At 34.3% G+C, this 24,764-nt stretch overlaps 1 long non-coding RNA gene across 1 annotated transcript; it reads left to right on the plus strand.

Moving 5' to 3' along the window:
• The first annotated feature begins 393 nt into the window (after window positions 1-393).
• LOC135289992 (uncharacterized) lies at window positions 394-24,764 on the plus strand. Its single transcript, XR_010352743.1, has 3 exons — window positions 394-588; window positions 22,074-22,271; window positions 23,111-24,764. It is a non-coding gene; the product is annotated as an uncharacterized LOC135289992 (long non-coding RNA).

Consider the following 24,764-nt stretch of genomic DNA (forward strand, 5'->3'; position numbering starts at 1 on the left):
AATTTTCTGTGCAGACACACTCTAGAAGACAGTACTTTTCCTTCTTTCTCCTTCCCACAGGAAGGTAAAGATAAAAAAAAAAATTAAATTTAGGAATTTGTGAAAGAAGAGTTCATCATATTTTTTTCATTTAACCTGTGATTTTCTGTCATTTTTATAAACTTCTATATTTTTCAAGCAAAGATCCCAATAAAATAAAGGTACCTATTTACATACCCTAGACTGTAGATTCACAGTATTAATGAAGAGCAATATGGCATTGATTCCAAATATAAATCAGCCAAAGGTTTTTCTGAGTCTTTCATGAGTCAGTAGAGAATTTTGATTGCACAATCTTTGTATCCCCAGTTCTGAGGCATGTGACAGCAGTCACATATTAACTGAACTCACACACTGACTTCTGGACTACAGCAAGAAAGTACCGATGGATTACTTTACATAACTATGTTCACTAAAATAATTATAATAATAAAAGACACAAAAGTTGGAATAGCACTTCAGATGGACACATATCAAATGTCTACAGCAATGATATGGAGGAATTTAATTTGACAAATACAAGATAACTCTCTCTTTTCAAAGAAAAAGGTAAACCAGAAGAGCACCTTCTTCCCTCTCCCCATGCTTCCTTTCTTTTTGTTTTCCTTATGACCTGAAATATTTTCTTTTTTTAACTATTACCCTAATGCATAAATTTATCCTCATAAATTTATCCTCATAAAGATCTCTCTGCTTATTCCTATTATAATTGTTTACTGTGTTAAAACAGTATTTGCATATAACAATAATCTCATATTCAGAATTATTGCCTTTACAAATTTGTATATAATTCTGTCTTAAAAGTGTCTATTTATGACAGTGGTAGAAGATTATCTATGACTTTAAAAATTAGAGCATTATTGTTAAAAATTTTCATATTGTTTAAATGGTATGTACTACTTGAGAGAACTCACTACAGTACTGTGAGTACATAATGATTAACAGCAGTCCTTTTCTTCAGACACTAGTATTTAAAGACGTTAGACTTTGAAAGGGAGTAAAAGTTCAGCATTCAGTTTTAGGCTAAGTGATCTTTAATATTGACCAAATATGACCAGATCTTTTGGATTAAAGAAAAGTGTTCTATCATACATGAAAAGAGAGGTAGCCTATTTCAAACTACTTTTAAAAATTAATATGTGTTTTTTACTTGAAATATAAGTGAATTCTTTACCAAGAAGAGACAAAAAATTTATTTATTTTTATATCTCTGTAAAATAGAATCTAAATCTAACTCCTATGTTATGTAAATTTTTTATTTGGTCTGTGCATTTGACTGCTGAACATGGTTGGTTTTGAAATCTGTCTCAAACAAGTAAAGTTGAACTTACTTCAACAGGTGCCTTGAAATAAATGTGCAACTGGATGCATACATACTTTTCCATACTGTTGTATAATGAAAATTATGTAATGGAATACGATCATGTGGTGAATCGATCCTGGGTGGACACCAGGTACACACCAAGCAACTGAATTAATCTACAGCTACTGAGTTAATCTCCTCAGCTGGAGAAAAGAGAAAAATACAAAGAAAGGCTTATGGGTCAAGATAAGGGCAGGGAGATCATTCACCAATTACCATCATGGGCAGAGCCAGCTTGGGGTAATTGATTTAGTGCCAGCTGGAATCGGAGTAGGATATGACAAATAATCCCAAATCTTAAAACCACCTTCCCTGAAATCCTCCTCTTCCCTGATTCTCTTTCATTTCTTGTTTTGTCTCTCTCCTCCCCCTGTGTGGTGCAGGGGAAGGTGTATGAGGGTTATGGTCAATTCATCACCTATTATCTCTGATGCTCATTTCTCCTCCTCTTCTGCTTCAGTGTGGGGCCCCTCCCACAGGGGAGAGTTCTCCATGAGCATCTTCAATATTGGTTGTTCCCACGTGCCTGCAGTTCTCTGCTCTATTGTGGGTCCTTTCAGGCATAGGCTGCTCTAGCCTGGGTCCCCTGTGGAGTCACAAGGCCTGCCAGCAAACCTGTCCCAGCCTGGGCTCCTCTCTCCTCAAGCCTACAACCTCTTCCAAGACCCTACTCTATCACAGGCTTCCCATGAGTTACAGTCTCCTTTGGGCATCCACCTGCTATGTGGGGTCCTCCAAAGGTTACAGGTGCATCCCTGCATCCCTGTGGCTCTCCATGAGAGACAGCACAGCTACTTCACCATGGGCTGCACCACTGATGGCAGGGGCTCCAGTGCCTGGAGCAACTTCTGTCCCTTCTTCTGCACCGACATTGGTGTCTGCAGAGGTGTTTCTGTCACAAAATCTTACTCCTTTTTTTCTCTTGTGTGAATTGTACAGATATTTTCCCCTTTTCTACAATACTTTGTCACAGAGTACCTACTTCCATTGCTGATGGGCTGGCCCCTGTTGCCAGTCACAGGTTCATCTCAGAGCCAGCTAAGATTGGCTCTGATGTGTGAAACTTCTAGAAGTCACACCTGTAGCTGAAAAAACCTCACCACACAAACCTAACTCAGATTATTTCTAAGATGTAATTCTTTGAAATAAGTTATTCTTAATTTTTAAAGAAACATGATTAATCACATGAAGATTTAATTGTACTTATATTGAAAGTTCTCTCCTTTTTTTTTCCCCCTTGGGGAATAAGATTAGTAGACTTAAAAATCACAAAGCAGAATAAGAAAACAGAAAGTATATGTGAAATATAAAAACACAATGACCTTGAAAAGATGTTGCACTTGACACTTCTCAGTGTGCAGAGGAGCACTGACAATTATTCATAGAAAGTAAATTATATTTTTGTTCTTGAGAAAAGTCATCATTCTTTCTACAATACTGTATTATCTTTGAGAAAACTGGCCTCCAGCTGGAGAACTGCATCCATGTCTGCAGTCCTCAATATAGGAAGGATATGGACCTCTTGGAAATGATCCGGAGTAGAACCATGAAAACAGTCATAGGCTAGGATACGCCTCCTATGAAGGAAGGCTGAGATCATTGGAGTTATTCAACCTGGAGAAAATAAATATCCAAAGAAAAATTATTGCAGCCTTCCATTTCTTAAAGAGATCTTATAGAAAAGATAAAGAGACATTTTTTACCATGACTTGTAGTGACAAGACAATGCACAATAGCTTTAAATTTGTAAGAAAGTAGATTTAGACTGAACCCAAGGAAGAAACATTCTATGATAACAGAGAGACACTGTAATATCCCACAACTGGAAGTGTTCAAGACAAGGTTGGAGGGGTCTTCAGGCAACCTAGTCTAGTGAAAGATGTCTGTAATTGTGGCACCAGACAGGATTAAATTATTTTTGATGATCCCCTTTCAATTCAAACCTTTCTATGATTCTATGACTTTCTATTTGACTTACATTTTTCTGTGCTGCTGAAAATCTTCAGGTGATTCTAATTTTCTTCAATATGTCTACATTTCACATTCTGCTTGAACTCTATAGTCACTTCTGTGGCACGTTTTTTCTGCAATTAGAATTAGTCTTTCTATACCTTGTTTTAAAACTAAATACATTGAACCTAGGAATTTAATTGAATGCCAAAAACTGCAGTCAGAGAATTTACTACAAAGAGGAATTAATTTGGAAGCTTCATGTTTTCAGTTTGGACTATCCAATCTGACCAGAAACCTTTGGGCTTTTGACTGTTTCTTTCATTTACAATAACACAGTTCTATCTTGGAATGATAAGCTTTTTCTTTCTTTTTTCTTTTTTCTTTTTTCTTTTTTCTTTTTTTCTTTTTTCTTTTTTCTTTTTTCTTTTTTTTCTTTTTCTTTTTTCTTTTTCTTTTTTCTTTTTTTTTTTTCTTTTTTCTTCATGAAAAAGTGTTGTCTGTAAAGAAGATTATTGTCTTCAACAAACTTGTGCTGGTGACTTCTGACCCTAACAATTTCTTCCATGAATAAAGTCTGTCACTCTTGACCGTAACTGAATGCTATTAACCTCCATCAGCTTTGCCATTTGAATATTAAAATAAAACCATAAACCATATTATATTTAAAATTAGGAGAAAACTGGAATGCATTGTAGGGTGTCACTACATATTAGCGTGAACACTTCATTAAATGCCATCCTGAATATTAATGTCCATTTTGCACTATGCATTTTTCATAATGCAAATAAATCTGAAAAATCTGATAATATTTCTCACTTTAAAACACCTTGATTATGTCTATCTAGTGACACAGTAATGTTTTGTTTGATCTTCTGTCACTGTTTCCATACCTGAAACAAGTAGTGCTTCCTAGTTAGGAATCATCTGAAGTCTGAGTAAAGTAGGAAAAATATGTTTTACTTCCATGAAGTTTGTGGAAATAGCATAAAAAATTCCTTGTAAATTACACTGGCTAATTATTATACTTTCAGCTTCGTGGATGAAATCTGTGTTAAAATAAAAGAATTCTGACTCCAAGAAGACATCATTTGCAGATACTCTGGAACTTCAGCTGCATTTTTTGGACAGTTCATCCTCAATTACACTTGATCCAGCCATCTCATAAATACCTTTTAATATAACTTTCTGTAACTTTCCTGCAACTTTTCTGCCACTTTCACTTTCTTCTCATTTTGTTCCCTTGTATCTAGGCATTCAGCAATTCATGGTAATTCTCTTTCTTCTCCATTCTGGTAGTTTTGTAATATCAGAGTGTTGGTCAACATCTGAAGTACTGAAAACATTCTGTTTTGTCCTGGACATTTTCTTTTCATTCCTAGGTAATTTAAACTACTAGTTACAGCAATCCTTCTGTGATTAGTGCCTTTATGTCACAATAGAGTATACTATTATTCTCATCTCTAAATTTATAAAAAATCTATGTTCTGATGATCTTTGAAACCCTTGGGGAAAATAGTCTTATTTCCCCTTGGATTTTGAAGATGTGTCTTCAGACAGCATCGTTTGCTAGAAAACTGGATTTGTGCATAGAAAAAAAAGTAGCTATACATCTTCAATTAAATAACAGATCTGTGGCCTTAAGGGAAAAAGATTGGAAAATAAGGCAAGGTAAGAACTCAGCTTCAAAAGCCTACACTGGATATATTCCATGACTTCTTTCGCAGACATAAATATGAAAGCAGGCATTTCTACTTTGTCCTAGCTATGCAGAGCCTAATAAAAGGATGTGAAATTAAATACAACACATTAGATAGAAACATAAATGTTGACTTCATTCTCATATTTTCAAAACCAATTAGACTTTTCCCAAGACAGATTATTAAAGCTACTTCAGATATACAAACAGTTCAAGGGAGCTAGTTCACAATGAAATCATATGAGTCATTGATTTTACTGAAAGATTTTGCAAAATACCTTTAGGGATTAATACATAGCTGCTGACCAGTGGGTAAAAATTCTAATTGAATGAACAAGGACAAGTTTGTAGATGCTCATTAGCAAGAAGTTTTATTTCATGTAGGATTCAACTAAGGTGACCTTTTCTTTAAAATCAGAGCAGAAACAGCTGTCGTGAATGCTATGTATTCTCTAGTCACTTTCAAACATTATCTAAGAACCTCTCACAAATAGTTATTTCAAAAATTTCTCCTTTATTTGCTCATACCTAAAATGTGTAGAATCCCACTGACTGTGGGAAGAAAATAATTCAAAATACCTTTTTCATTTTTTGTAAGTCAATGAAGTGCAGAAAAAAATTATGCTGTTGTATTCTAATGAAAATTAAATAAGGACCATTGAAAGCAACATTTGACATTAAAAAATTGGTTTAAATGAAGGCCACTAATAACAGAGAAAGTCAAAAATAACTGCCAGCATGATGTATAAAACTGGAAATATTTGTGCCATTGAAGACACAAATTTGGTACAAAAAACTCTCCAACATAAAAAACAACAAAAAGAAAAACCTTCCCCTCTCCTCCCACCCAGAAAACCCCAACAACCAACTGACAAAAACACTCCAAAACCCAGAAAAATCACAAAAAAGAAGTTGAATGAAAACTCTATGCATCATACTAACCCCAAATAGTCCATGGAAGAATGAACTCTCTTTAAAACTACGAAATCAGTAATTTCAAAGCAATTTTTTGACACTCCCAAAGCTTCAAGTTCCAGTTGTATTGAACCTGAAGTTCCTACTGCAGAACAGTAAATATCTGATAATAAGGCAGGGACTCCAAAGACTTCATGAACATATGAAACACTTTTCTTTTTCTTGTACAAATAAATTGGAAGGTTTTTTCAATCATTTGTAAAGAAAGGAAGTTTGTTATCAATTATTATAAGCCTTACAATGATGATTACTCCAGGCACACAATTAGTAGGGATAGGTAGTCAAGAACAGAAAAACTTGCTTTTCAGTAACGTGTATTGGAAGTTTTTAATTTACTTTTCTACTTCTTACCTGGCTTGCCATTTGTATTCTAGCAGTTTATTTAGAGAAATATTAAGATTCTTTGGGCTTTACACTTATGTACTCCCTCTATAATCTAATGATCCAGGTTGCATTATTCTGTATTTTTACAAGTTTATCAGTATAAATTATAAAAACTCATCTTCACTGTATTATGGTTATAAGACTGTAGATTTGGAAAAGCAGCACCAATATGCAATTAGGGCTATATTGACCTATTTCATCACCAATTTTATAGAAAGAATGCTACTGCTGACACTGTGTTTGATCATCACAAACTATTATAAGAATATGTTATTTGGGTTTTCTGCGTTTCTTTAATTGAAGCTAAATAGGAAATATACAAGACAAATACCTTCAAAATCTCTACATTTCAGTTTGAATCGCTGCACATAGTCACATTATCCAAAGGTTCTGATCTGAGCCAATGTGGTTTTTTCCTAAGCAAATTAAGTTTATCCTATACTTAATTTTGGTTTTCTGAATATGGGATTACCTTTAAACAAAACAATGAAGAATAGAAGAGTAGCACACTATGGAGTAGCTTTCCATATATAGTTTTGCTGAAAGGACAAAAATCTATGAGTATAAAATATTGGTTAATATGGAAAAGCACAATCTCTCTCCTTTGAATACAACCTGAAATTCTACAGTCTTCCTTATTTTTTCTTTTACATCCCTCTCACACAACTTTTTTTCAACAAAAACAAGCTCATTTGTAGATCTCAGACTTCAGAAGATCTTTGTTCTGTGTTATTTTCACCTTTTTCAAGTTTAAAAGGTGAAATTTAAAGTGTTGAACATCAAACCATGCAATTCAAAAAGAGGGGTCTTTAGAACAAGAAAGGATCTTTTAATAACTGTCACAGAATGGCAGTTCAGAAGTGTGACTCTCGCTTCCTAGTCAAATGGTGCTTTCTCTCCACGTTTCATGTGACATCTCTGTTAAGGGGAAATAATTACTTTGTAAGCTGATTCTCTTTGCAAGGAAGATGGATAAGTCAGTCCCTTCCAATGACAATGTATAGCTCTGATCCACTCTGTAGAATTCTTCATTTTTGAAATGTCTTACTAAAACAACTAGATTACAAAGCTGCTCACAAAACCTTTCTCGTGCTAGGTTCCTGAGAATATACATGCATTACAATACCAGTTTTTCTGAGATGATGGTCATGCCTCTTTCTACTTTTTGTTATTGAGTAAGGGAAAAGATGTTTTGGTTTCTTGGCCCTTTGACTTCTGCTCAGATAGACTGAACATTTTCAAACATCTGCAACTCAAAACTGAAGACTCTTATGTACCTAGCTGTCCTATAGGACTGTTAAGTAGAGTATAAAGCAGGTACTTATATGTATTTTAGAAAAGGCATTGTAAAACAAAACATTATGGAAATATTGGAGCAAAACAGGTGAAAATCGCATGCAGATCTGTGCAGATCAGTGTAGCACAAATAAATTCCTTTTTACATCTAAGGATATGTAATTCTCTAGACATTCAGGCTCTCACTCTTGAAAGATATCCAAGGTTATTTATAATGTTTTTTATCTAGCCAGAAATTTTCCATTGTAATTTATCATTTGGAAAGCTAAGTGCACTTGCTCAAGTAGGTTTTCAAAAACATAAAATTAAAACACTATCACTAAATATGTGGAACAAGAGATTATGCTTTTAGCATTGAAAGCACCACTTGCTTCCAAGATTTTTTAAAACATTTAAAGTTTAGATTTATTAATTCTTCTTTAAAAGATACTGAGTAGACACTATTCTTATTTTCCCAGACTACTTTTACTCTTATCCTTATCAACATTTCAATAGTAATATGAAAACATTTTGACACTTTTCAATTTCATATTACATAGTCTCTTCAGACATTGAATGCTTAGATGGAGATCTCAATGATTATGTCAGGAGAGAGACATAGTGTTCATACTGTTTGTGAAAAGTTATGCAGAACTGTAATAAAATATAGGGCAAAAGAGAAAAATAAAGTAAAATAGAATTCTAAATTAGAAAACAAGAAGGCATAATAAACCAGATTCTTAGACATTATAGAACACAGCTTCCTTACTAAAAGAAAATTACCTTTTCATCAGGTGCACATCCAGTTCCCCACCCCCAAAACATTGAGACAAACATGTATAAATTTTTAGAAGCACTTTTTTTTTTAAATGGTTCAATTAACAAGATTCTTTTTCAGTTCTTCATTCTTGCCACCAGGAAAGTTTCATAATCTAAAATTTTGACATTCTGTGTTCATATATCAGTCTGCATATTTATGAGAACATGTCTCACCAATGAAACATTGCTGAATACTAACAAATATACTAAAGCACTTAAATCTTTCCAGTTGTCCTTACTGACATACAACTCCACAACATTTCAAAGTCACAGAACTAGAGAGGGGTTGATGGTCTGACAACACTCCTGTTTATAGCTGGGCTTCTCACCAGGAAAGTTTAAAAATCACTAAAGAATGGGGACTATACAACCTCTCTGGGCAACCTGCCTATCTTTGGCCTTGCTCAATACTTTAAAAAAAAAAAAAAAAAGAAAAAAAAGAAAAAAAAGGTGTTTTGTGTTACTAATACAGAATTTTCTGCATCTCAGTTGTCACCCATTGACTTTTCTTGTGTCAATGGCATGACCAAGTTTGACATATGGGAAGCTTCTAGCAGTTTCTTACAAAAGTCACCGCAGCAGCCCCTGCCACTACCAAAGCCTTGCAGTGCAAATCAGCTTTCACCAACTGTATTAGTTTTGGGTAGGTCCTATAAATTAATTGTGTTTTTTCACACACAAATTCACACAATTTTTAGAGTTGTGATGATTTGGGAGAATTACAGTAGTCAAGCCTTTGAGGCTGGGATGTTGAGTTTAGGGGTAGTTTTTCTGGTTGGGTTTTTTGTTTGTTGGTTCATTGGTTTTGTGGGATTTTTTGATTGCTTGTTTTGTCTTTCTTCTCAATTCAATCATAATAAAACAACTTAATAAAATTTTAGAAGAAAAAGAATACATATAGTGGCCCAGGAAATTATAACTAGCGTCACGGTGTGAGGATCTCTCACACCATGACATCAGTTATAATTTGTGTCTGCTGTTAAATCCAACAGACAGTCACATCTTGAAACTTTGTTTTCTTTGTGAGGTTTGGAGTTAGCTATACTATGAAACAACAAAACTTTCAGTCTCACATTGTCACTAGATGTAATATCAGCATGTGAAAGTAAGATGGAATAAGCAGAGAGGGAGGCCTGTGGCAGAAAATACCAAAAAAAAAATTGTTGAAGGAAAAAAAATGCAGCAAGCCAAACACCATAGCTTCCCTTGTAAATCACCCATTTAGGTTTGTTTTCTTGTCAAGGAACATTTGAAAATGGCATGGGTCATACTAAAGTATGTCATTAGAATATCTAGTTGTTTAGTAGTTATTCACATCTTTAGATAACCACAAAATATTCAGAACTGTTTAGATTGGCTGTGCAGTAACTTCTCCAAACGTTTACTCAGTAAACAGATGGTGAATATGCTTATGCTAGACAACAAAACCAGCCAATCAACCAACAAACCAACCAAAGTCTCAATATTGTTATCACAATGTTATTTCTTTTCTATAACCCTTGACAGTCTGAAAATTTCTGAACAAAGATGTAGTGTCCTGTAGGTTAAGGCAAAAAATTGTGTGTTCTTAAATCTAACTGCTACTTTCTAAGCTCTGTCTAATTATGTGTTATTTTTCAGGGAGGATTGATAAGACATAATTACAGATTTTCAATCAAACTCATAGACAGCAAGCCCCTATAACTCACAAGACAAAATGGTTCAGACATTGGTGAGTTATACCACTACTTTATGAGTGGGATTAAAAAAAATTACAAATTTAATTATAAATTAAAAATAAGATATCAGTCACTCCCACTGGAAATCATAAATTAACAGAAAACATACATATTGCATTTTAATAAAGTTATGAGCTATGGATTTTATTTTTTTTTGCTGAATTTAAATCATGTGTTAAAATGGAGTACATAATCTATCAGGAGTTTTATGGGTGGATGAAAGGTTCTTGTTAGCATCAACCCTGACTACATCAGTGTTAATTTAAAAATTATTAGATATATTGCCTGATTTGAAGTAACATCTCCAATCTTCTGGTTCAAAACTTCTACCTTGTAATTTATGACTTCCAACTATTTAACCTAATATCAATTAGACAAAATGTTTTAATATCAAAACTATCCCTGAGAAATACATGTGTATATCTTAGTACATATATGTACTTCTATTTATGTAAGCGTAGGATATAACATGCAGATATATATTTGACATTGTAGAAAATGTGTCATTACTAGATATACATTTCTTTGATTGAACTATTGCAATTTTTCTGTCTAAAATGAACATTAATAATTCTGAATACCATAATATTATAATATGAAATAATGTACCATGCTAGTCTGGATACTTTCCATACAAATTAGAGCTTTCCATATATTTTTTCACTTACTAAAATAGGTTTTGAGTATGAAGCATGAGTATAATGAAAAAACTCAAAGTAATATTAATCTAAATGAATGCATTTTTTTCTCATCTAGGGTGATTAAAAAGGCCACGTAAAATGGTGTAAGATGTCCTTCCCTTCTGTATTCTGGTGTTAATTCATACCAGATTTGGATTGGCAACAGAATAAACCCACCAATTTATTTGACTGGGAGAGGAGATGGGAGAAATGTCCATGAGTCAATTGCTTCTTACAAACCACAAATCACAGTCCTGTTACAAGAATATTCAGCCACTTGCTGGGCAACCTTTGAATCTGTTTCTAACTCCTTTAAAGAAGAATAAATCTAGGAGGGAGGTACAATGCAATACATGATGTCTCTGAGAACTCAGCTAAAATTAAGGAAGGTCATGTCAGAGACAGTCAGTACTAGGGATTTCACTTTATGTGGGGAGAGTAGGTGCAATATTGAGTATTTACCTGTGGTAGCCCTGGGTAACAAGGCACTCAGCACTTTCTCATAATTGCTGTTCATAGGCAGGTAAGACCCTGAGACCCTCTGTGAACATTAAGCACTCCAGACTGAAGAATTTTGCAAGTGTTTTTGAGGATCAGATTCCGTTCTCACTATTATAAATTCCTATATTTGAAGCACAGATTGCCATTTGGGAAGAGACCATGGGCTAAAGTGAGGCTGTTCCAAGAGAGGAACATTTCTGTGAGTTGTCAGAATTCAAGATTAACTTGTGTTTATGTTTTAAAGACTGCAAAATGTGGCACAGACTTTCTAGAAGAGCTAAGAGATAGGTTGCAGCACATCTGTATCTAGCTGCCATCCCATGTTATCTTCTTGAATATATGTTTCATTGATTCATTGATTCATTGATACATATCAGTTGATTTACTTAAAATATCACGAGCAAAGACTCAGTACACAGGTATGACAATATGTTTATACGTCAAATGTGTCTATATGAAAATATAATTTAATGCCTGTATCCTGACCAGTTACAAATATTTATTTCGGTACTGTGTTGAAAAAAATACCTACAATTATACCTGTCTCTAAAGAGGAAGATGAAATGTAAAGAGATAATTACATAAAATCACGAGATTTTGCTGTAAAGATAAAATAAACTAAAAGACTAAAAACATTAAAATTGAGAAGTTGAAGTTGGTCAAGATTTTGTGGCACTCTCAATGGGAATGATCAAAAGCCATACAAAAGCCCTTGAGCATTTTAATCATAATTTGACACAGGCTAGGTACACTACAATCTGAAATCAACCTGATTTCAAATAACCATATTAAAGAATTATTGTTTCTGAGATATAATGTGAGTAATAGCAAATTTTATGCAATCTTTTCCTTTAAGTTATTCATGTATTATCAAAGAAAATTTATGAGGATCCTTCCAGTTGAAACCAAGAAATGTTGCCTTACTTCTGGAAGTTGAAGTGCGAAACTTCCTTGGAAGGAAATGGTCTTAATGTCTATTTCTAAGCAGTTCTAGAAATATGGCTCGTATAATTTTCTTCTCTGCTATAATGATCTGAACTAATATATACATTTTCAAGGCAATATCTTTAATTCATATGTCTTCAGTCAAAGCTAGACTCAACTGCATAACTTGGTTTTGGTAAACAAATATTAGAAAAAAATTTTTAAGACATTCCTTACATAAGAAATTAAGGCCCTAAAAGATAAAGATATTTAAAAATATATCTTTATGGCTCATCCAGTCAACAACAACATATATTCAATATAATATTTTGCTCTGTTATTCCTCTTGATGTAGCATTTGCTCTACACTTATAAAAATGCACAGTCAAAATTTTTTGAAAGAACCTTCCTGCTTTTACAGCCTTTTGAGTTCTCCAAGTCTGCTGGGAAAAGAATAGGGCAATAATGGCATGTTATCTGGGATATCCAACCACGAAGTTTGTCATCCTGGAATCTCTTTACCTTCTTTCTCAACTCCTACTTTCTGATGAGAAGGTCTCCATTCAAATTGCTATTTTTCTGTGTCAAGGTACTAATGACTAAATCATACAGTACTGGTGAGGGTCCTCAGTTCTTCATATTAAAGATCATTTATCACAAAATATTTAAAATCTAGATTTCCGTATCCTTAGGGGCATTTCATTCCTCAATATACTAATTGAAATGTTTTCAAGTTTGTGAGTATATAATTTGCACACTAAATTGACCATCATCTTATTTGGTGTAAGTATTTTCTAAAAAGATGCATGATCTCTTTAATGTGTGAATTACAATGTGCCTGGAGGGGAAGAAAAAGAAAATTAAAGATTACAGATTATGATTAATGGATTATACTAAGACTTTGTCCATGTTTTTTCTTTATTATTGTAAGTCAAATATTTTTTCCAATAACAGGCAGTAACAGCTTGCGTATAAATTCTATATTTCAGCTTAAACACATTGAAAGGGACAGTAATCACATCCATAATAATCAGGTGCTAAGACAAACTACCTGTGCAAGGAGAACATTGCAAGAACAAGGACTTCATATTGCTGTGCAGAAGCGTGCACCTTTCTAATTTTAAAGGATTGAAAATATGGTTTTTGTCACACCTCTTAGTGCAAGACTCAGTTTGGGAACACGGCAAGTCATCACGCATAGATTGTGTCCCCTGTGTTGCTCTCCTAATAATGCATCGAAGGATCTCTGCCCTGTGCTTGGGATAATCTGCAGTAAAAGGCACAGAGTCTGACAAATACAGACTTAACCAGGGAAATTTTTTTTCTAAACAATTTACACATTGTCCTTTTGAAAGAGTAATCAGTGTTCATGCAGTAAAATGAAGATTGTGTCTAGCTGAAAAGCTGGAGATCATTCAAGAGCAGTGCAACTAGCTTTCTAGAACACCATTAATGGAAATTTGCCTTTATATAGGCTGCCCCTCAAGCCACTTGGAATATGTTACATAATTTCAAGGGAAAAAGGTAGGTAGCTATGTTTTCCCATAAAAGTCTTATTTATTTTTAGTTAGCTGAGGCATGAAAAAAAGAGTTAATACTGAAAATACAAATGTTTATTATTTATTTTTTGTCATAATTGGAAAGAAATTTTAGTAATAAGAATGGCAATGCAAATTTGATAATCTGATTTATTACAGTTAGTTTGGAGTCAAAAATATTTCTGATCAAACAATAATGAATTTAGATACATCTATCTAAATGCAATGGATAATGCATTTAGAAAATAAAATCTTATGCTTCCATTTTATTTGCAAATTATTGTTTAGATTTCCCACATTCTCCCAATCTGTTGCAATTATATTTTAACAACTAATCCACAAGAACAGAATCATCACATTATTTGTTCAGTTTATCTGCATTAAAGAAAAAACCTTAAGCAAGAAGACAAGAGTTCAGTGTGAGTCAAACTATAGTCTTAACAGCTTGAAAATTATTTGTTTAGAAATGATACCATGAGTTGTAGTCAACAGTTTCCAATTATGGAATCTCATTTATACTTTTTACTATTTGTTTGGTTCTAATGCCAATAGGCAATCAGTCTTTTTCAGGAAGAAGTATGGGAAGCAGAAGGTGAGATCAGCACATTTCAGAAATGTGAGTTCTCTGTTGGGGGAATGTGATGCTGGTGGGGTGTCTTCTTCCTCCTCTTTTTGGGATCACTTCATATGTTTCCCAACATGGTCTTCTAACCAGGAATTTCTTCAATGGTGCTCAGTTCCACATTATATTCAAATTTGATTGTGAAGGAGACTTATTCTTTTGGATTTTTCTTACATTTGAAGTTGGTTGCACACAGATTCAAAGGTTATTCTCCTTTAATAAACCACTAATTACCATCTGTGCATTGCACTTATAGGCCTGCTGTTTCTCCTAGTATTTCCGAACCTTAGCTTTCAGCTCACGCTTGTATTTTGAGATCTCTGTTACCATGCCCTTTCTCTCTAATAACGCCAAGATATGGCGCCTCAGTGAATGGTTTCAATATAAAAACTTTTATGACAATTCTGTTTTAATTTAGTGTAAATTGACAGTTAGTATATCTTGGATTTATAATACCTTTATTTCAGAATAATTATTTTTTATTACAGATTGGCACTGGAGAACAGATTTTACCTTAAGATAAATTGTTGTTACTATTATGCTGACTGAAATTCAGTTCCGAATTTTATTATACATTTGGCATTTACTGTCTGATAAAGTATCAATCTCATTTAAGATTGTCTTATTGACAAGCATATTTTAAAAAACTTTAAACACCAAAACCAAAACATAACGGAGGAAAAGGAAAATGCAATTTAAAGCAAATTAAAAAAAATAAATTTAAACCACTTTCTTTTTTTTTTCAGTTGTGAGATCATAGCTCCTGCCAAAACCTTAGCCCAGGTCAGGAATGTTTTAGGTCCTTTGAAGCATCAACATTTCAATACTTCTTTTACCTAAACGAAATAAGAGAATATATTTCTCACATAATCTGTTTAAATATTTAAAGAAGTATTGTTTTTTTCTGGATAATTTTTCACTGTACATATCTTATGTAGAATTAAGGATTCAATCTAACTTGTTTTATGTGCAGTCAGAAGAAAAACATGAAAAGAAGGTCTCAAAGCATGTGTTAAAAACATAAGACACCCCACAGCTTTAAAAGTGAAAGTGAGTCCATTATTTTTGCACTGACTGAAATATCTTTCTACTGATCTATATTAAAATTTTCTTCACTCTTACAGGTGATAATCAGTTTCTTTAGCTATTTCCCATATGTTTGTGTATAATTTCTTTCTGTTTGTGATTCAGTGTGTTACTTGACTCTTTACATAATCTTAACTATCTAAATTTTCACTAACCATGTAATCTTGCCTAGACAATAATTTCACATTAATTCATGATAATGTATGCATATTCAGAACTTGAATTTAGAGGGATTTGAACTGTTATACTAATTATATGGGACTTGGATCCTAAATCATGAACTGTTCACATTCTGCACTCACATTATTTGCATACCATGTCTATGTAAATGCTGTGGGTTTAGAGCAGCACAAAAAAGGGCTAAGACTTTTTTAAAATAAGTGACTTCTTCCTTCTTTAAATATAAAAAATTATAATTAATATAATTATTATTCCTGCTTAACCATATGAAAATATTAATGTCATTTAGTGTTAATAATATGGGCTTAGTAGACTCATATAATTGCCTTAGTCACAGATTTTTCCCCCCACAGGTAATTAAAATTGGCTTGGTTGTAATTTGCTCACAATAGTAAGATTCAACCTGGAGTAGATTATAAGAGCCCTCTTTTAAATACAACCCAACTGTCACAGACATGAATGAAATTTAAATATAGTCTCCCACATGGTCTCAAGATTGAAAGAATATGTGGTTAATTTATTCTTTGATTGGTGCATGGCATGACCAGTAATTAAAAAATCTTGGCCATATGGCTGGGATTTAAAGTTTTATAATATAAGTCAACTTTGAAGTAAATGAGGAAAGGACTTTTCAGGCTGAATAAAAGGTGTCTGTTTTATCTACTCTGTGAGGCTGGAAGCATCAACTACCATTAGCAATTCCTCTTTGTCAGAACTTTTGATGTCTAAAGAGATCCTCTTACCCTTGTAGTAGAAACTGAAAATAAGCAAAAAGTGAAAAAATATTTTATAGAAAATATAATTTACTTTAGCAAAACATTTAAAATTAAAATCTCCCCCTGAGTTAGAACACAATACTATTAACCATTCTACTGTTCAATGCAACTACACACATTAAAAAAATTAAAAGTAAGCTATCATATAGTATTTTTTAAAAATTCCATCATAGTTAAGTGCTTTGACACTACTAAAAACCAAAGGAATTTGCCTCCTAATTTGTCTGGAATCCTTTGCTGGTTTGCGGGAAACCTTAATTTTTCATAGGAGGGAGTGAACTCTAGTATATATCAATGGCAGGATTTGTGCAATTTAGTGTGGTACTCAAATGAGGCAGCATCTGTACAAAAGGCAGAATACATACATTTCACATTTGTTCATCACTTAGTGCTTACCAAAGTCTTGAAGAATAATATTAAATATCTTTTGTTTCATAAATTGTAGTATTCAGTAACAAGTCCAATACTATATTTAATTTTAGCATTCCCAACATGAAATAAGAAAATTATATATCATGCATTCATTAAAATTCTATAAATTCAGACTAAATCATACTTTATCTCTCTTTGATAAATTAGCTAGATAATCATATATTTGAGAGGAAAAATTGCTCTAAAACTGTGAATAAGGAAATACATATTATGGTCATGCTGGAGAATTCAACCAGGAAAGACAGCTGTAAATGTAGATCCTTCATTTTTTTGAATTATGAAAGAAACATAATTTATTATGATCATAATCATGGAAAGATTTAAGTCAAAAAGACTAAATATATCTTAGCTATGCAATGAGAAAGGGAAGGTACCCAATGTGACTAACCTGTAAAAAGAAATACCAGCAATCGTGCAAAGCATTTGACACTTGTCTCAGGCAAGATCCTTGTTTCTAAGCTGGAGACACAGAGATTTAATGGGTAGACTAAACATCAGTGGGTAAAACACTGCCTGTATCACCACATTCAAAGAGTTTTGGTCAACAAGCCAATATCCAACAGGGGAGCAGTGACAAGTGATGTTCTTCATCAGTATAGGGACCAGCACCTTTTAACATCTTTGTTTTCTATGTGCCCTATACAAGTTTATTACTGGCACCAAGCTGTTTAGCACGGTCAGAATGCTGGAGGGCAGTGATGCCATCCAGAGGGACCTTGACAGACTTGGAAGGTGGGTTTGTGTGAAACTCTTGAAGTTCATCAAGACCAAGTGCAAAGGGCTGAACCTGGCTTAGGGCAAACCCAAGCACAAATACAGGCTGGGTGGAGAATGAATAGAGAGCTGCCCTGGGAAGAAGGACTTGGCCGGCCATGTTCATGAGCAAGAAGCTCCACATCATCCAGCAATGTGAGCTTACAGCCTGGAAAGCCAGTTGTATCCTGAGTGGCATGAAAGGAAAAATTCCCAGTAGGTCGAGGGAGGTTACTCTGCCCCACCACTCCACTGTTCTTAGACTCCCACCTGGAGCCCAGCTCTGGAGCCCTCAACATAAGAAACTTATTGACCTCTTGGAGTGAGTCCATAGAGAGCCAAGAAGATCACAGGGCTGGATCACCTCTTCTGTGAAAACACATTAAGGCAGCTGAGATTCTTCAGTATGGAGAAGAGAAAGCTTTGGGAAAACCTTATATCAACCTTCCAGCACCTTATGAGGGCTTGTAAGAAGGGAGTCCCTTGGAGAGGGACTTTTCACAAGACCAGGTGGTATATGACAAAGCAGAGTGGTATTTGGCTGTAGGAGAGGAGGTTTAGATTAGATACTAGGAAGAAGTTCTTTACTGTGACAATGGTGAGGAACTGGAGCAGGCTGACCAATAAATTTGTGAGCTCCTCTCTCCTGAAGGTGCTCAAGACTAGTCTGGATGAGACTCTGAGAAATCTAGTCTAGTGGAAGGGAGATTGGAACAAGATGATCTTTAAAATTGTTCCATGATTTTATGATTTAAAACTCACTTTCTAATTAAGGGAAAGAAAAGGGGGAAAGTATTGATACACATACATATCTACTTGTATATATGTTTCTACTAGTACCTGGAACCTAGATGATAGATATATACACATACATAACCATATATGTGCATATACCCTATATATAAAAACATGTAATGAAAATTGCACAAACACGTGTGAGTACAGATATACATGGAAGTATATGTATATGTATGCATTTATTTGCATTGCATACATATAGTTTTGCATGTACACACATTGGCTTAATGCTCTTCTTTTTCAGACTAAGACACTTATTTCATTATTTTACTGTTGAGTGAATACACTAAATTACTGTAGGTCTAAGGACTCAGATCTCATTTCCAACAGGACCACAGTTTTCTTTGGTTGGACGTGTTTGGGGTGTGTTGGTTTCTTTGTTTTGTTTTTTTCTTGTTGCTTTAAACTCCATTTTGATGTACATCTATAGTATAGCGTTTTTCTGCATAAGCTTTTTTGAAATATCTTTAACTTAACACTTATTTTGCATTACCATATATTGACTGTTAGGAAAGCCCTTTCTTCTCAGGATAAAATTGAATAACTGCTTAAAAAGGCATGCAATATGATTTATTGTCGCAGAGCTTCAAGATGTTGTGTATTGGGTTTTTACTCTTTTTCCACCCTTCCATCCTTCTTTGTGAAGTCATTCTTATATGGTGACCTATTTATACTTAACTCAAGAGCTTGTTCCTCCCTGCTTCCAGACCATTCTTTGAGAAATACAGCCTTTAACTGATTATTAATATGATCACATTTTCTTCTTTCAGGTTTTGGATAATAGGTTTGAATATTACATCCTGAGAATTCTTATATGGTAGAAAATAAGGTGTTTCAACCTTTACATACAATTCTTCCGACTACATGTGTATTTAATAAGCAGGTACCTGGGTCTTAAATTTGGACCTGGTGGAGACTTCTCTGCATGAAGAAATTTGATATTGAAATTGCAAGAAGTGAGTCTTTACAAAGCTAATTTTCCATAGCAAATTTTTAAGATAGTAAAGAGACCACATGGCATTTTTTCAGCATAAGAATAACTACAATTCCTTCTTTAGCAAGAATAGATGAAGACATGTTACTTTTGAGAAACAAGAGCACCTATTACTGTGAACTGGTAGTACTCTGAATGTACTTTTACCTCAGTGATTAGCTCTTTCTTCTACAATACTGAGGAGACAAAATCTTCCCAAATATCTGATAACTCTGAAATCTTGCAAACTTCAAGTTTAATGCAGATTTTGTGGACTTGGATGTTTTGTTGGCTTCTTTTTCACTGTAACTCACAATGGCATTGGTTTCTAAAAGCTTTCTTAACTTCTCACAAGCTCTGTAAAAGAAGTTGCATTAGTAACAGACATTAATATCAATGAATTTCCTCAAGTCAGCTACTGAGACAGTAACACTGCTAGTGCCAGAAGATGCCGATTTTCTCTGTGAACTTCAGGATCAATATCACCAAAAATATTTGCCAATTAAATTATTCTAAACTAAAGAGCACATTGCACATTGTTAGGCACCTTGGTAACTTTAGAGGCATGTTAAACGTGTGATAAACTCGAAGGAAAAACAGTAGAAAGTCACTCATTAAATCTCCATCAAAAACTCACACTTGAAAGACTACAAGTTAAGTTTTTTCTTGTTTATTAAGATGTTTGAAGGGATCATTAAGAATAGGATTTCTCCTAAAGAGAGGGATCAATAAGAGCTGGTCTGGCATAAGATATAAACTTATTAGACCACAAGTACTTTCTTCCTTTGCAAGTGCTTGCTGAGAGAATTATTCACTGTATACAGCACCATAGTGACTCCAGAAAATTTAAAAGGTCTGAAGAGTGAAAATTACCAGATTGTATAACAAGATGTTATTTTTTTTTCTATCCTATCCTTAATGCTTCATGTGTCATTTTTCTTTTCATAAAATGTCCATTGCATATGAAAATTATTGTTGTATATAAACCTAAACAATAGATGAAACCAGAAATTTCTCTTTTAAAAGAAAGATCAACCCAGAATTTCCTACATAAATTGTTTCTGAATGAAATCTATTTTACATATAATAATCAAATGTTTCCATATGGAAAATAAGATTTTCATCAATTTGCTGGATGGCAAAAGTACTGCATGGGTACATTGGTAAAAGGTCAAGTTTTCAAGTCTCTCTGGTATTCAGCATAGTTTTGCTTTCCCATTCCCCTACCAATTCCTCACCACCCAAATAGTATTTTTAAAAAAGTAAGAACATTTTATGTTTGACAAAACTATCTGTCTCTAGCTTGGAACTAGAGCTAGGTAGTTTTTCTGGTTTATTTTCCCAAATAGCTCAGCCTGACGCAGGCAAGAAGCAAAGAAATTTTCACATCAAGTGATTAAAGCTTAGAAAAATTGGAAAGAGTAAGAAACAGGATTTTTCATGGAAAGCATTAGGTAATTTAAAGGTATATATTAGTGACAGTTGTCTCATATTAAAGTATTTATTCTGTCTCAGATTATATATTTTTAAGTTTCTTCTGAACAGTTTTATTAGATGACAGAAAACTTTTGTGTCAGAGAACTATTATTTCTTTTGAAAAGTTTCATGCTCTATATATAGTAATCAAAAGCATGGTTCTTTCCACATTTCAATGTTACTTCTAAAGCAAAGATTATGCCAGGGGCCATATAAACTGAATTTCCTGTGGATTTACTGTCAATGTAACTTCAAAGACTGTTTACATGCAGGTCATTGGGCAACACTAAGTATCTTTCAAATGGTAGTTAAGAAATATTTTCCTGAGAAAGCACTGCTATTGGCTATTGGAATGCTCTCCCCAGCCAAAAGACACATATATTCCTAACTACTTACATGCCTGCTGCAGAAAGACCATAGTGAAATAGACAAATAAGAGGTGTAAAAAAATTGGGCAGATTCTCTGAGTGATTATCAGTTTAAATTTGAAATTTTACTGATTTTCAAAGATACTTGAGGTATCCTAGGATGAAAAATTTTGTTCATGTCTGGTCTATCACACCTGGGTTTTGTCATGCATTCTGCACGGGGAAATATATTTTATGCTACCGCAGTCTCCATTGAAAAATGCTCATCACTTTAGTTTACAAAAAATATTTGTGTGGATGATACATAGTAATCTGCCTTTATTGACAATGTGGCATTCAAAGATTGGAATAGATAACCTTGGAGGTCTTCTGAACTTTAATGATTCTATGAATAAGATCAATGAATACTCAGTGATTGGCCAATATTTTAACTTCTGTTATGCATGACCATGATGAAAATTCTTTACAGCTTATGTAAGTTTCCTTTCTAGACTTCAAGAATAAACCTTCTTGAGGTCAGACTATACTGTGATATTTGGTATTCATTCAGTTTCTGACAGACCCAAGGAACATCATCAAAATAAAAGGCTTTTTCTTCAGTATTTTCAGCAGATTGCTGTTCAGTTTTTGCAATGGGAATGAAATTTAGTATTCACTTTTATCCTCTTACTAGCTTTCTTTTAAATAAAAAAAAAATCTTGATTTTATTTGTGACTGATTAAACTGATTTTCCTTTATCTTCAGAAAGGCCTTCCAGTGAGACCTAAACAAACAAGAGCACTGGACTGTCACCAACTGTATGAAGTTTGACAAAAACAAGAGCCAGATTCTGCACCTTGGATGGGGAAATCCTGGATGTATGGACAGACTGAGGATGAGAGGCTGAACAGCAGCCTTGCAAAATGGGACCCTGGGGTCCTGGTTGATGGCAAGTTGAACATGGTCAGCAGTGCCCTGGCAGCCAGGAGGGCCAGCCCTGTCCTGGGTGGCACCGGGCCCAGCATTGCCAGCCAGGCAAGGGAGGGGATTGTCCTGCTCTGCTGTGAGCTGGGGCAGCCTCACCTTGACTACAGTTTTGGGCACCAGAATAAAATACTGATATAAAGCCCCAGAAAAAGGCTATGAAGGGAATGAAGGTCTGTAAGGGAAGGTTGACAAAGAGCTGAGGGCAGCCCTCATCATGGTGCACAGTTTCCTCATGAAGGGAATTGCATGAGAGTGTCAGTGGAGGTTTAAGTTGGATATTAGTAAAAAGTTCTACACTCAAAGGCTGGTTGGGCACTGGTACAGGCTCCCCAGAGAAGTGATCACCGCTCCAAACTGAGACAGTTCAAGGACTGTGTGCAATGTTCTCAGTCACAATGTGGGCTTCTTGGGGTCATCATGCGCAGAGCCAGGAGCTGGACTTCAGTAATCCTTGTAGGCCCCTAACAGCTCAGCATATTCCACTACTTTGTCTTAAGAGTTCTCTTCTACAGAAACAAAAAAAAAAAAAAAAACCAAAAAAAAAAAAGAAACAAAAGAATTTGCTGTGCACAAGGAAGTGAGAACTCATCTCTTAGAGTAAATAAGAAAATAGTTTAAAGGAATGAAACAATCTCTGCAGTGATTATTTTAGATAGTGATTTAAAGTGTAATGTCTGCCATTATCTTTATGTGTCTGTATTGTTTTTACTGACAAGAGATGAACTGTGATGAGCAAAAATTCACCCGTAAATCACTAAATCTTAAAATATTACCACTTTTATTTAACATACCCATATTTTCTTATTTCACAGCAGTTGTCTTTCAACTGGGATTGAACACCTCACTATTTTTAAAACAAGCTAAAATAACCACAGGAAATGCGTAGATTAAATTTTTTCACTTGTGACAGTATGATACACGGTCTTCGACATTCTCCCAAGGGCAAGTGGAGGGGCAGGTACCAATCTCTATACCCTTGTAACTTGTCACAAGACTGGAGGAAGCAGCACAAAGCTGATTTGCGGGAGGTTTAGTTTGGATATCAGGGCTGGGCAGTGACAGTACTCTCAGGCTCATGGTGTGACTCTTGGGGATGGTGCTATGCAGGGACAGATGCTGGATTCAATGATCCCTGTGGGTCTCTTCCAACTCAGTATATTCTGCAACTATGATTTGATGATATGTTTTCTGAATTTTAGCAAAGAATTCAGCAGCACCTGGAAACCTCCATGCTTTTTATTTAAAATTTTTCCATAAGGCTTTCTGCTTAAATTTCCAGGTTATGTGAAACCTTAAGCAAGAACTTGCTTAGAAACTGCATCAAAGTACTGTTTTTTCCCAGGAGTCAGAGTTAACAAGCATATATTTTAGTCTATTTTACTTTCTTTCCTTGTCATTCTCAGGAAGTAGAAATGGATTGCTCTACCACTATGGTACATTCCGTCAATAAATTGTTGTTCTTCAACTGAATATTAAAACAGATGTTACTAAGCAACTCAGAATGATGACAATGGTAATCAAGGTTTTGCCCATTGTCTACCCACTCCCCACTCAGAGAAGAGTATAGATAGGGAGTTGGCTCTGGTCTCAAAGTCTCACTTTTAACAATATGCTTCCTGTACTTTGTATCCTATACTAAGTATTTTTTAAATTTCAGGTATTTTTATATTCCTTAACCATGTGATTCACTGCAAAGGAACAAAAATTATTATTTTCTGTGTATTTTCAATGATTTTTTAAGGTACAGTAAAATTAGAAACAAAAGTGGGATGAGGGGGATGTGTGCTTACAGGTAAAGAGTACCTACTTCCTGTGAGCTGTGGTTTTATAGGGAGAGGTAAAAGAGTGAACAGAAGGTAGTAAAATTATGGGATCATTTCTATTAAATTCAATTCAAATGAAGAGGACCAAGTGCAGTATCAAAATATAACAGAGCTGATTGAGTTTATTTCAGTTAATGAGTTTAATTTTCTTGTAGATTTTGAGATTATTGAACATAGCCATTTATCTGCTGAGCAGTGCTTGAAATTATTTAAATTTGCCATGTGGAAATAGCCAATACAAAAGTATACTGTGTATGCAGTTTGCTGAAGAGTGTATGTATGAAATGTATTATTAACACATTGAAAGGAGTTGCTGTAGAACAAATTGTAGGCATATCCTAAAAAAATACATAGATGGAATTTTTTTCATCCCTATACAAAATGTGATGAAAGAAGGCATATGAGCTGTGTGAAAATATCTACTCTTATACATCTTGTTGCAAGTCATCTGAGAGCTAGGTGTTCCGGCACTTTTGAGTTGGAAAAATATATGAGCTGCAACATGCTGTTTATATCACCATCAAGCTTGAGAGAATAAGTCCCTCTGGGCTTCTTTGTTGCAGATCAGAAGGTGTCATTTAATAGCAGACTTTTACCTTCAAATTGAAAATGAGAAGGAAAAAGACAGATGACATCAGTGAGAAAA

This window comes from Passer domesticus, chromosome Z (genome assembly GCF_036417665.1).
Source record: "Passer domesticus isolate bPasDom1 chromosome Z, bPasDom1.hap1, whole genome shotgun sequence".
In the NCBI taxonomy this organism is placed as follows: Eukaryota; Metazoa; Chordata; class Aves; order Passeriformes; family Passeridae; genus Passer; species Passer domesticus.